Below are 12,590 nucleotides of genomic sequence, written 5' to 3' on the forward strand. Positions count from 1 at the left end.
AGACTTCCTGGATGCCTCTGCTCCTCCCATCTGTTAAAGGCAGCAGATTCTCCAAGGACAGTATTCATACATTCAGGGCTCTGGGAACCTGGGTTGCTGAATTCATGAAAGTCAGTAAAAGAGCAAAAGAGGCAAAGGCAAAGGCCACCCCATCCTGGCCCCCAGCAGTCCTGTCAAATACTGTGCAGGGCAGAGGGCAGCCCTGTTGTGCCCTCTCTCAGATGCGCCGAGAGGTTTTCAAACCAAAGCAACCTTAATAATTCAGCTACGGTTCCTCATTAAACGAGGCAGACAAGCTGCCTAGTTAAAACCTTCTCAACTCCTGACCTCCCCTCAGGAAACTTCTTTTCAGAACCAAGTGTAGGGTTCTCAACGTGGCCGTGCATTGTGGATCCAGCTCTGACTTGCAGGAGCTCTGGGGAAGTACAGAGTTCAGACCCTGGGAAGTTCCTAGGCCCTGTGGCTTTGGGTATTTGGGTCATAGCAGCGCATGGGGATAGCAGTCACAGGGCAGGGCCTCTATCAGTCAGTCGGCATGGCTGGAGGCGGGAGGGGTTTGGAGGTGCCCGCCTATCTCCAGCTGCTTGATCTCCTCACCCCCACATTAGGTGACCAACACCCGCCCCTGCCACCTCCAGGGCATTTTTGGTGGAACTGCTAGATGGTGGGTCTCTGGTCCAGCTACTCTTCTGGAACCAGAGACTTTTTTTTTTTTTTTTTACCATCTATTGTCTGATACTTCCCAGGCTCCCAGACTGAGCCTCCAGCCTGTCAAAGTCCCCCTCAAAAGAGTCTTTCCCTTTTCTCGGTCTTCTTCCTCCTCTCTAAATCTCTCTCTCTCACTTTTGGGTGACAATCCCTCCCGTCCCCTTTCCTTGTTGCCAGAGAACTTTAGGCCTCCTTCTCTCCCATTACAAGCAGGGGTGTGTGGGGGGGGGGGTGGAGGCAAGACTCTGAAGCTTGGGAGAACCCAGATGTCAGCATCAGAGACACCCTCTTCCTGTAGTGGGGGGAGGAGGAAACACTTTCCACTGCTCCCCAGTGAGTCGGCCCCTTTAATTACCACCGCTACCTGCCACAGAAATTAAATGGGGGAGGTTTCTTCCTGCAGCAATGAAGAAACAGTGTCAACTTAGAAAAAACAAAGACTCGTACAAATCAGAAACTAATAAGGTTTAGGAAGTTTGCCAGGTACGAGATCAACCTGCACAACTCCGCAGCGTCTCTCTTTGCTCACAATAGCTACTAGAAGATACTACTAAAAAGATACCCTTTACAATAGCAACAAGAACTACAAAACATCTAGGTATTAATCAAGAATACACAAAACTTCCATTCAGGTTTTTGAAACTTTAATAAAACGAAATGATCTGAATAAGGAGTACATTCCATGCTTTTGGACTAGGTGACCTAATATAGGGTGACCTATCTTAGATGACTCTATAAAGACCTAATTACATTAATGATTAACCTACAAAGTCAGTGCAATCCCGCTCAAAATTCCAGTTGGATTTCTTCTGGGGGAGCTCAAGAAATAAGTTAACTTTTTGACAAAGCAAAGAAGGGAGTCTTGCTCAGTGCAACACAGGATAAACCATAGTAACAACAGCATAGCACTGGCTCAGGAACAGTCAGCTGGGCCAGCAGAACAGAAGAGAAAGCTCTGTAACACACCCATGTGCTGCATGTGTATAGAAACTTGACATAAAAACACGCCTTCTCTGTGTGTGAGGCCACAGGTTAAGGTTTAGTTGAGACATTCTACTACGCCACCATCATTGTAACAAGCATACCTAAGGAATAACAAAATAGGTATGTTGAGGTCCCAGCGTGACTCAAAATGAACTACCTAAAACTGGCTCTGTGGCGAGCACAGCATTGAATGCGCCACAGGCCCAACCTTCTGGAACTCTCTGCCGATGTCAGCAGCAGCGGCGCGCGGCACAAGATGCAGGAAGCCAAGCAGAGAATGCTGAGGCAGGCTGGTGCACAAGGCCACGGGGCATGCATCTCCCCACATGAAAACCCTTGTGTAGCCAGTGAGCTGATGAGCGCCAGCTGCCGAAAGAGCTGGAGGCGGAGTCAAAGGAGGTGGATTTAGGCTGAGTTCCCTTCGGGGTGCCCAGCGACTTTTCCTTCAGCGAATTCATCCAGACGTTCAGCTCTCCTGGATTCCTAAAAAGCATTTAAAAACCTTAAGAAAAATAGGACATAATAATCAAGTTTCAGGGCCCCTGGGTGGCTCAGTTAGTTAAGCATCTGACTTCAGTTTAGGTCAGGATCTCACGGTTTGGGAGTTCGAGCCCCCTCATCGGTTCTGTGCTGACAGCTCAGAGCCTGGAGCCTGCTTCGGATTCTGTGTCTCCCTCTCTCTCTGCCCCTCCCCTGCTCGTGCTCCCTCTCTCTCTCTCCCTCAAAAATAAACATTTAAAAATAAAATCAAGTCTCATGAATTTTGTTTCCATGCTCTTTACTTATCGGTCATTCATTTAGTATTTGTATAAAATCAGGCTCCTCCCCCAGTTTTTTCCCCCTAGTCTAGGTTGTGCTAAGTAGCAAAGTAGCCCCCAAACACAGAGGTTTAGGTCTTGATAATCTTGGCAGTTAAAGAATGGGTACAGTGGGTTGGATACACTATTGCTTCTGCTTTTATAGGTTTGAAAATTTCCATGATAAAGGTTTTTTAAGTCGCCCTGACTTAGAACAAAAATGTATTTTTTTAAATATTTATTGTTTTATTTATTTATTTATTTTTTTAAATTTTTTTTTCCAACGTTTATTTATTTTTGGGACAGAGAGAGACAGAGCATGAACGGGGGAGGGGCAGAGAGAGAGGGAGACACAGAATCGGAAACAGGCTCCAGGCTCTGAGCCATCAGCCCAGAGCCCGACGCGGGGCTCGACCTCACGGACCGCGAGATCGTGACCTGGCTGAAGCCGGACGCTTAACCGACTGCGCCACCCAGGCGCCCCTGTTTTATTTATTTTGAGAGGGAAAGCACGAGCAGGGGAGGGGCAGAGAGCGAGGAAGAGAGAGAATCCTAAGCAGGCACCATCAGCGCAGAGCCTGATATGGGGCTCGAACTCAGGAATAGAGATCGTGACCGAGCAGAAATCAAGAGCCAGACACTTAACCTAACCCACCGAGCCACCCAGGCGCCCCACAAACATTTCTATCTTGGCCATGTAACATGCCCATCATGGATCAGCGAGGTATTCCCACTTTGTCCTTGCAGAGAGACCCTAGTGAGCTTCCACGACGGCACATCGCTGGTCCCGTGGCACAGCAGGGGAAGAGCCACAGGGGAGCCCTGGGATGGTTTATAAGGCTTTTGCCTGGAAATAAAATGCGCCGTTCACATTTCGCTGACAAACCAAGTCGCACAGCTACACGTGGCTGCAGTAGCTCAGAAATAGATAATCCTACTATGTGCGTAGTAGGAAGACAACGGAAATATTTGATGAGCACCACATGATTACCACAGCCGTCAAGAGATCTACATTTAGAAATTAAGGGCAAAAAGGTGCTGGGATACACCGTAGTTTTTCCCCAGGGGATTTCACCCCCAAACAAAAAATGCTCAGCTTTCTCACTTGAAATAAAACACTCAAAATGATACCGAGAGTGGGAGTTCCACACTGCCAGGGACAGTTTCTCTGTCTTTACCTTGCTGATGCGGAGCACCCTGGCTTGTCTTTACCAGGTGCCAAAGTAAGATTTGCTGAACTGAAGCAGGCCTTCTCTTTCAGAGCCCACGGCTCGTCTTTGTTCTTCCTTTTACCAAACTCGGTCTTATGGCGCTCCCAGGCAGAGTGGGGAAAGGGCTGGCGCTTTTCTAGAACACTGGGTTATTAAGGCTGTCCTAGATGGCCAATCTTCCTCAGCTGAGAGCCTGAACTTGAATTTACCAAGGGAGCCTCGAGATCTTCCGATCCCCGAACACGCATCTTACAGGTGAAGAAACTGAACCCGAGAGAAAGTATGGACTTCTTTTTGCTTTAAGACTCAATGGCCCCTTGGGGCACCTGGGTGGCTCAGTAGGTGGAGCATAGGACTCTCGATTTTGGCTCAGGTCATGAGTTCGAGCCCCGGGTCAGGCTCTGTGTTGACAGTGTAGAGCCTGTTTGGGATTCTCTCTCTATCCTCTTTCCTGCCCCTCCCTGCTTCTCTCTCTTTCTCTCTCTCTCAAAATAAGTACACTTTAAAAATTATAAAAAATAAAAGTCTATGGCCCCGTAAGTCCCTTGGCCTTAGTATTCTCCAAAATGTTTGTGGCTGAACTGACTTTGCAACCTGGGTATCCTGGATCCCAGTCCAATGCTCTGCCATATCGTACTGAGCCATGTTGTAAATGTGTTCAGCAAAACTAAAATTAACAGAGAGAGGGAGAGGGAGAGTGCTATTTAAATGAGACAGAATTCTGCCTGCAATTCCATTCAATGAATGGATAGGAGTCTGCTGTTCCCAAGAGACCTTGGTTCCTGCCTTCTTCTCTTTGTGTAAGAGCTAGCTAGCACAGCCCTGGACCCAGGCTACCCTTCACTTGGGGCTGCGCTGAAGTGACCTTATTCTGTTCCAACACTGGAGGGAAAGCTGGGCCTGCCGGACTTAGTGAGAAATGGTGGCATGGTCTCCGAGACGGCAACTTCTGACAGGATTTCCAAGGGTCGTTTGGACCATCCTCACGGTCTTTAGAACCTAAGCCTGGGTACGATGTGCCTCTGCTCTAATCATTGCCAGTGCAGGAGACAGGCTGCCCAGAAAGGACCCATTCAGAACAGTGCCGTGTGTTCAATAAGCCTTTGATGGGCTCTTACTGGAACATCTTATGGGCAAGGGAGCATGGAGACAATGAAAATTTGAACAAACCTACACATCACTGCACTACAAAAGTCATTAAAATATTGAAGGATTTAAAGACTTAATGACCCAGCAAAGATGGAAAATACTTTCGAATGCCGCTCTCAGTCGTTAAAAATGCATTTTGCACGCCACGTTTACCTCCTGTGAAAATGGGGGAAAATACATTCAGGGCAAGACTGCCACAGCTTCCCAAGAAGAAAGCAAGGGACAGTCCTCAAAGAGTGACCAGTGAGGTGAAAGCTCTCAGGTGCTCAGGTTGTCTTTCTGTGGGGACTGGCGACCCTACGGCCATTTAAAGCTATAGCCAGTCTGGGGTGCCTGGGTGGCTCCATCAGTTAAGTGCCCAACTCTTGATGTTGGCTCATGGTTCGTGAGTTCAAACCCCACATTGGGCTCTGCACTGACAGTGTGGAGCCTACTTGGGATCCTCTCTCTCTCTCTCTCTCTCTCTCTCTCTCTCCCTCTCTCTCTGCCCCTCCCCTGCTCATGCTGTTTCAGTCTGTCTGAAAATAAGTAAATGAACTTAAAAAATTTTTTTTAAATCTACAGCCAATTCACCATTCCAGAGACTTCCGAAATGTGCAAGATTCAGAAAGCATATTTCTGAGAGAGATCCCGACATAGAGAATGATGCCAAAAAGAGTCTGGCTTAGCAGACATACATCCAGAAGGAAAGCATTAGGAGAAATGTATGTGGCAAGAAACACTGAGGGAAGCAACTTACCCAAGAGACCAAATGAATCTCCTACCAGTGCATGTTTATTTATTTATTTTTTCTTACCAGACCTTGGTTTCTGGATTAGTTTGCTAGGGCTACCCTAACAAAGTACCCCCGATGGGCGGCTTAAACAACAGAAATATATTTTCCCTGCAGTTCTGGAGGCTACAAGTCTGAGATAAAGGTGTTGGCAGGCTTGGTTTCTTCTGTCTCCCTCTCCTTGGCTTACAGATGGCCACCTTCTCCCCATGTCTTGACATCACCCTTCCCCCCCACCCAGCCAGTCTGTGCCCAAATTTCCTCCTCTTAGGAGACACCAGTCATATTGCATTAGAGTCCACCCTAATGACCTCTTTTTAACTTAATGACCTCTTTAAAGACCCGGTCTCCAAATCAGGTACACTGTGAGGTGCTGGGGTTTAGGATTTCAACATACGGATTGGCAGGGGTTGGGGGGTGTGCACAATTCAGCCCATAACAGTAACGGATTATAATAGACCAAAAAGGAGCCGGTGAGGGTTTTTGTTTCTTTTTACACAGAAAATTAAAAGTTCCTGTTGTGTGGAGTGGCTTCTGCCTTTCTAAGGTGTTCGACTCCATGAAACCTCAATTCACAAGCATTCCTATTGGCATGGACAGAGAGGGGGCAGATGCCAGGGCTGTTAGCCGTGAACCGGTTCTGTGTTCTGTGCGTGCTCATAGGCAGCTCACATACCCCTCCCAGGCCTGTTTCCTCATTTGTAAAACAAAGAAATTGGGTCGGTGAGAGGGATGTGGGGACTGGCACTCAACCCCCTTTCTGGGAGCTTTCCTGTGTGGCAGAGATGAGAAACCCCCAAACTACACTTCCCAGATTCCTTTACAGCTAGGGTTCTGGCTGTGACTTAGGTAGCTCCGAGGAGATGCCCTGGTAGGAGACAGGGACAAAATGAAGTCGAGGCCGTCTTTCTGTGGTTTCTGCTGTGGAGGCCTTCCCATCACACGGAAAGGAAGCGAGGGGGCTGCAGTTACCATTCCAGTGTCTGTAACCAGGCTGAGGTGGGGGCACAGCAGCAGGGGAGCACCCGGGGAGTCCTTCCCAAAGATACACGGGGAAAACAGGAAACACAGGCACAAGCATGTTCTTTGCTGCACTGTTGTAGTATGCGACTGGTAACAACCCTAATGTCCTTTCATGGCAAACTGCAAAAATAAACTATGGCGTATCCCCCCGCCCCCCCGAATGTTCTGCCGCTCTATAACGAAATAAAGACAATGTTTCCATATACCACTATGGAGTTAACCTTTAAGATATACAGTTAAGTGAAAAAAAGCAAAGTGGAGACAAAGGTATAAAGTAGATTACCGTTTAGAAAGGGGAGATCGGTATGTATGTTTTTTTAAAGAAATCTAAGAACAAAAACAAGAGGTAGCCCCAAAGATTTAAAAAAAAATTTTTTTTAACGTTTACTCATTTTTGAGAGAGAGACAGAGCATTAGCGGGGGAGGGGCAGAGAGAGAGAGAGGGAGACGGAATCCAAAGCAGGCTCCAGACTCTGAGCTGTCGGCACAGAGCCCTATGTGGGGCTCAAACTCACGAACCGTGAGATCATGACCTGAGCCAAAGTCGGACTCTCAACCAACTGAACTACCCAGGTGCCCCCCCCCACTTTTTTTTTCTTAAAAAATTTTTTTGTTGTTTATTTTTGAGAGGGAGAGAAACAGAGCATGAGTGGGGAGGGGGCAGGGAGAGAGGGAGACAGAATCCAAAGCCAGAGGCCTAACCGGCTGAGCCACCCAGGTGCCTCCCCACGTTTTTTCCTTAATGTTTATAGATCTTTGGGAGAGAGAGAGAGAGAGAGAGAGAGCAAGCGGGGGAGAGGCGCAGAGAAATTGGGAGACAAAAGATCTGAAGCAGGCTCACTGAGAGCAGTGAGCCCAATGTCACGAGATAATGACCTGAGCCAAAGTCACCAAAGTCAGATGCTTAACCGATTGAGCCACCCAGCACCTCCCCCACCCAAAGATTTTTTTTAACGGTAGAAGGAGTGTGACTAAGAGATCAGGTTCCAAGCTCCTGTAGTGAAACAAGACAGAAAAGAGAAAGGGACAAGCGGGCAGGCCTGTTTTTTCCAGCGGTTCAGACTTGAGAATGAGGAGGGAACAGAAAGCCCCGGAGGTGTGGAAGGGAAATGAACCTTTACTGAGCGTCTGCCCTTTATAGCACCTAGGCCAGGTGCTTCAAATACATCTTCTCTAATCTTCTCCAGGTTTGATTTCAGGGAGGTATTTTTATTGTCCTCGTTTTGTAGATAAGGAAAGGAAAGCAAAGAGGAGTTAAACAACTTGATCAAATTCATAAAGCAAGCAGTGTCAGAAAATAGGACTTTGCAACCAAGGCTTTGAGATCAGCTATATACAGCCTCACTCTCTTGGTGGGTCCCCAGATGGAGACCTTCGGCAGTAGCCACAGGGAGATGATACCTTAAGAACCCCGCTGTCTCCTTCCTTTATCCATCCATAGAGTGGGGCACTAGGCCGGGCTGCAAGGGTTGGGCCCCAAGCTTAGCCACGGCATCTCCCAGCCTCCTAACCTGTCCCCATCTGGCTGGGGGACAGGGGAGTGCCTCTAGGCCATTGGCTTTCAATCTGATTGCATATTAAAACCACTGAGGATCTTTAAAAAATACTGATGCTCAGGTCTTATCCCCAGAGATTCTGATTTAATAGATATGGGTTGCAGCCTAGGCCTGGGGTTTGGAGAAGCTTCCCAGGTAATCCTAATATGTAGCAAAGTTTGCGAACCACGGATCTGAGCTGTTGCGGTTTCCACGTGTAGTCAGGGCCAGAACGATTGGCATTCACCTGAGAGCGAGTTAGAAATGAGAAATCTTGGGCCCCACCCCAGAACTACTAAATCAGAAACTTGTGGGGAGGGAGGAGTGAAGGGAAGGAGCCAATGATCTGTATTTTCATTAGCCTTCCACATGGTTCTAACGCACCCTAAAAGATTGAGAACCACTGCTCTAAGCAACAAACTAGAGACAGATCACCACATGCTGTGGTTTCCTTTGTCAACTACCCCCCAACTGCTATGTTTGTTGCAAAGTAAGACCAATTTGATGGACCTAGGCAATGAGACTGTCCAGGCCATTCCCCCAAGAACAAAACGTTAAGATGTGAGAACGTATTTAAATGTCACTTGGAATCATCTGGAACTCACTGCAGCTTCAGAAAGGGAGCAGCATTATCAAAGTGGTAACATACCAAAATTTGCCAAAGGGAGCATCGACAGCCAAGGGAAAACATGGTCCTCCAGGACAGATGAACCAGGGTGAACAGCCCAGGGGAACCAGGAGCCTGGCAAGTCGTCATAACAAGGCTCCTCAATGGGAATGGGGTGTTACTCTCCCAGAACTGTCATAACAAATGACTGTAGATTTAATGACCTAAAACAGTGGAAATCTGTTTTCACAGTTCTGGAGGACACAAGTCCAAAATCAAGACATCAGCAGTGTTGGTTCCTTCTGGAAGGTCTGAAACAGAATCTGTTCCACCCCTCTCTCCTGGCCTCTGGTGGCCGCTAACAACCCTCAGAGCTCCTCATTGTGTAGACACATTGCTCCAAATCTCTGCAGGCCTTCCCAGTCTCTGTATCCAAAATTTGTCTCCTTTCCGTATAAGGACAATCATTGGATGTAGGGCCAGCCCTCAATGGAGGATGATCTTATCTCGCGATCCTTCACTTAATCACATCTGCAAAGATTCTATTTCCAAATAAGGTCACATTCACAGATTGCAGGGCAGGGGTGGGGTGGGAGAGGAGGGGGCTATTAGGACTTAGACCTTTTTTTATATATAAGTTTATTTATTTTGAGAGAGAAGGAGAGCACGTGCGCACGAGCAAAGGCATGAGTGGGGGAGGGGCAGAGGCAGAGAGGGAGAGAGAGAATTCCAAGCAGCCTCCACGTTGTCAGCACAGAGCCTGACTTGGGGCTTGAACTCATGAACTGTGAGATCATGACCTGAGCCAAAATCAAGAGTCAGATGCTTAACCGACTGGGCGACCCAGGTGCTCTTGGACCTTATTTTTTTTTATGGCCACAACTCAACCCACTACAGATGGGAAATAAACTTCACTTTCTTACAGCTGCCCTTCAGATGCTGATTCTAAGCAGAGGAATTTCCTGAAGTAACTCAAGACAATCATGAAGGGCCTGGAATACAGCACTAATTACTGGCTTCACAGAGTTCGACAATATACAGAGTGCTTTCATGTGTGCTCACAAAGCCTTGCCACAGAGCAGGGATGTTTTTCTGCTATTGCATAGGAGGAAACTGAGGCACAGGGAGGCTGAGTGGCTCACCAAAGCTCACAGTAGCTGTCAGCTACTGTCAGGAGTCACAATTTCACCCTATTGTCTTCAAGAAAGTGGGGGGCAGGCAGATCTCTTACCTAAGACAGCGGTCTCATCGAGATTCAGCATTGCACCAGCCAGTGGATCGCCAGCGATTCTGGTCGCTTTCTCAGTTTCCCATGCCCTTTCTCAACTCCAGTCCTACAAACAGAGAGAGTCTTGTATATGCTGGGCACTTGACCTCAGGGAGGAACTCAGGAAATGTAGACAGAATGATTTTGTTTGTTTCTGGCCCTAGCTCAGCAGGAAATCTGTTTGATAGCCACAGATTAATATGCACCTATTCCAGGAGTTAATCCAGACGACCCTCAGACATACTTGGATGCATAATGAAAGCATAAACGGTGGGTTCTGACATCAGTCTCCTTACTCTCTTCAACTCAAAAATGGATGAAAGCCTGTAACCCTAATGTAGGTGTCTAATCTACCTCAGGGGCGTGCCTACTCTTCTATGTGGTCTGGTCAGTGACACTATGTTGGCTTCCCTTTAGGGTCTTTATTCCTGAGCCCCAAGGTCTCAGGTTTGCTTGCTTACCTTAGCCATGGCTGCTGTTTCCCCTTCTAGGAATTCAGAGACACATGTGGCTTGAATAACCTTGGTCTCCCTGCTCAGGACTCCCGCCTCCTTGGCCTCCGGTGCCAGCTCTCAGCCCTCGGGTTTCCAGCCACCATCATGACTAGCCTACCATCACTTCAGACTCCAAATATCAAAAGTCAATCCTATCGTCCCCTTCTGAATAGTTGCCCCTTCTGAACATTCCCCATCTGCTTAATGGCACCACCTGGAAAACAGACGTCATTGTTCAGCTCTCTTCTCCCCCATCTTCCTCTGAAGGCAACCCTTTCCCACAAGATGGGGGTGGGGCACAGAGATGGGTAGATGAGGAGCGGAGCAAACATTTCTGAGCACTCACTGCGATGAGACAGACCCCGTGCTGTATGCCAACTCACTGATCTCAATAATCCAGCTTGGTGGGGACAGTATTTGTGTCCTAATTTTACAGGTGGAAAACAGAGGCTCAGAACGATTCGGGGCCTCGGCCACACAGCTGTAAAGCAGAGAGCAGAACCCAGCCTGTGCCCTCTGCACTCTACTGTGATGTGCTGTCTGATTCATTCTTCCTTTGGTGACTCCCAAATGTGCTCCTTCTCTCCTGCCTCTGCTAGCATTAACCCTAGTCCAGCCTTCACCTCTCCTTCCTGAATCGCTCAACCAGCTTCCCAGTATTCTCTTCTCTGCATGTACTCTTTTCTGCTCCAATTTGCCTGTGTCCAACTGCTTAATATTTCTTTCATATCTCTCATAATGCCTGACCCAGGACTAGACATGGAGAAGACACTCAGCACATTTTGTTAACAGAATATGGGTGTGGCACAGCAGGAAATTTATTTTCTACCATCTAAGTATGATTTTAGATTAGGCTAGGTGTCACCTGCAGGTGCCTTGAGACAATGTAGTAACTCATACCAGATGTAGAATAGGTTAGTAATGTGGTTGACTTGTTACCACCCTTGGTCATGAAGGATGACAATGGAATTTACCCAGAAGTTCATAGCTAATCTGCAATGCTTACCGGGGCTGACAGCTTTTATCTTCTCTGCTGACAACTCATAGCCAGTCTTGTTTCTCTACCGCTGTACAACTTCAGGTGAGGAGAAAAAGTCCCAAGGCATCATTACCTACATACAGAACCCTCCAGACCAGGTGGGAGTTTGTAGAAGCCACACGTCAAAGGAGTTGCTGGAATCTCAGGAGACTTGGATGAAGACAGTCAAATCACTTCAGCTTAACCTGACCCAGGAATGCACACTTTAAGATGTATATTTCAGAGGGAAGGGTGGATTTTACAGATCTGAATTCCATGTGCTTATCTGATGTAATCAGTAAAGTGTACAAGTTTGAATCACAAATATTCCCTTTACCAACCTAGGTGTAGATCAGAAGAATTACAGTGTTAGGAGGTCCCAGTGAAATATGGAAAATATCCCATGCAAGTGACCACTTGCCAGTTGCCAGGCATGAAAACCGCACCCAATTTTTCTCCTTTGCCATGAAACTGTCACCGCCAGGGCTCCAGCAGGCTCTTCCCCTTCCCCTCACCAACTCAAAATATCTTCACAAATGCATCCATTCCCTTTAATACATTCATCATCAGCCTTACCTGTTAAACCACACAGCAAAGCTGCATTTCATCTGAGAATCTACTCAGATAACAAGGGTGCCAGACTCAGTGTTTAAAATTCCTTCTCCTGGTGCCTGGGTGGCTCAGTCAGTTAAGCGTCCGATTTCGGCTCAGGTCATGATCTCAAGGTTGGTGAGTTCGAGTCCCGCCTCGGGCTCTGTGCTCAAAGCCTGGAGCCTGCTTTGAATTCTGTGCCCCCCCCCCCAACTTCTGCCCCTCTCCCACATGTGCGCACGCGTGCTCTCTCTCTCTCTCAAAAACAAATATTAAAAAAATATTTTAAATAAAACTCCTTCTCATTGAGAGCAAATTGGTGTAAACTCTTTGTAGGATGACTAGGAAATATTGATTAAAAATTTAAATACAAATATCCTCTGACCTAACAGTTCCACTTCTAGGAATTTTCTTCCCAAAATAGCAAAACCGAG

General features: G+C 47.4%; 1 long non-coding RNA gene across 1 annotated transcript; it reads right to left on the minus strand.

Moving 5' to 3' along the window:
• Positions 1–8,733: 8,733 nt before the first annotated feature.
• On the minus strand, positions 8,734–11,771 carry LOC121031736 (uncharacterized). Its single transcript, XR_005790868.1, has 3 exons — positions 11,554–11,771; positions 10,018–10,120; positions 8,734–9,328 (listed from the first exon to the last, which is right to left on the minus strand). It is a non-coding gene; the product is annotated as an uncharacterized LOC121031736 (long non-coding RNA).
• Between the last annotated feature and the right edge of the window lie 819 nt (positions 11,772–12,590).

The sequence above is a fragment of the Herpailurus yagouaroundi genome, unplaced genomic scaffold (assembly GCF_014898765.1).
Source record: "Herpailurus yagouaroundi ecotype Mexico unplaced genomic scaffold, PumYag 141, whole genome shotgun sequence".
NCBI lineage: Eukaryota > Metazoa > Chordata > Mammalia > Carnivora > Felidae > Herpailurus > Herpailurus yagouaroundi.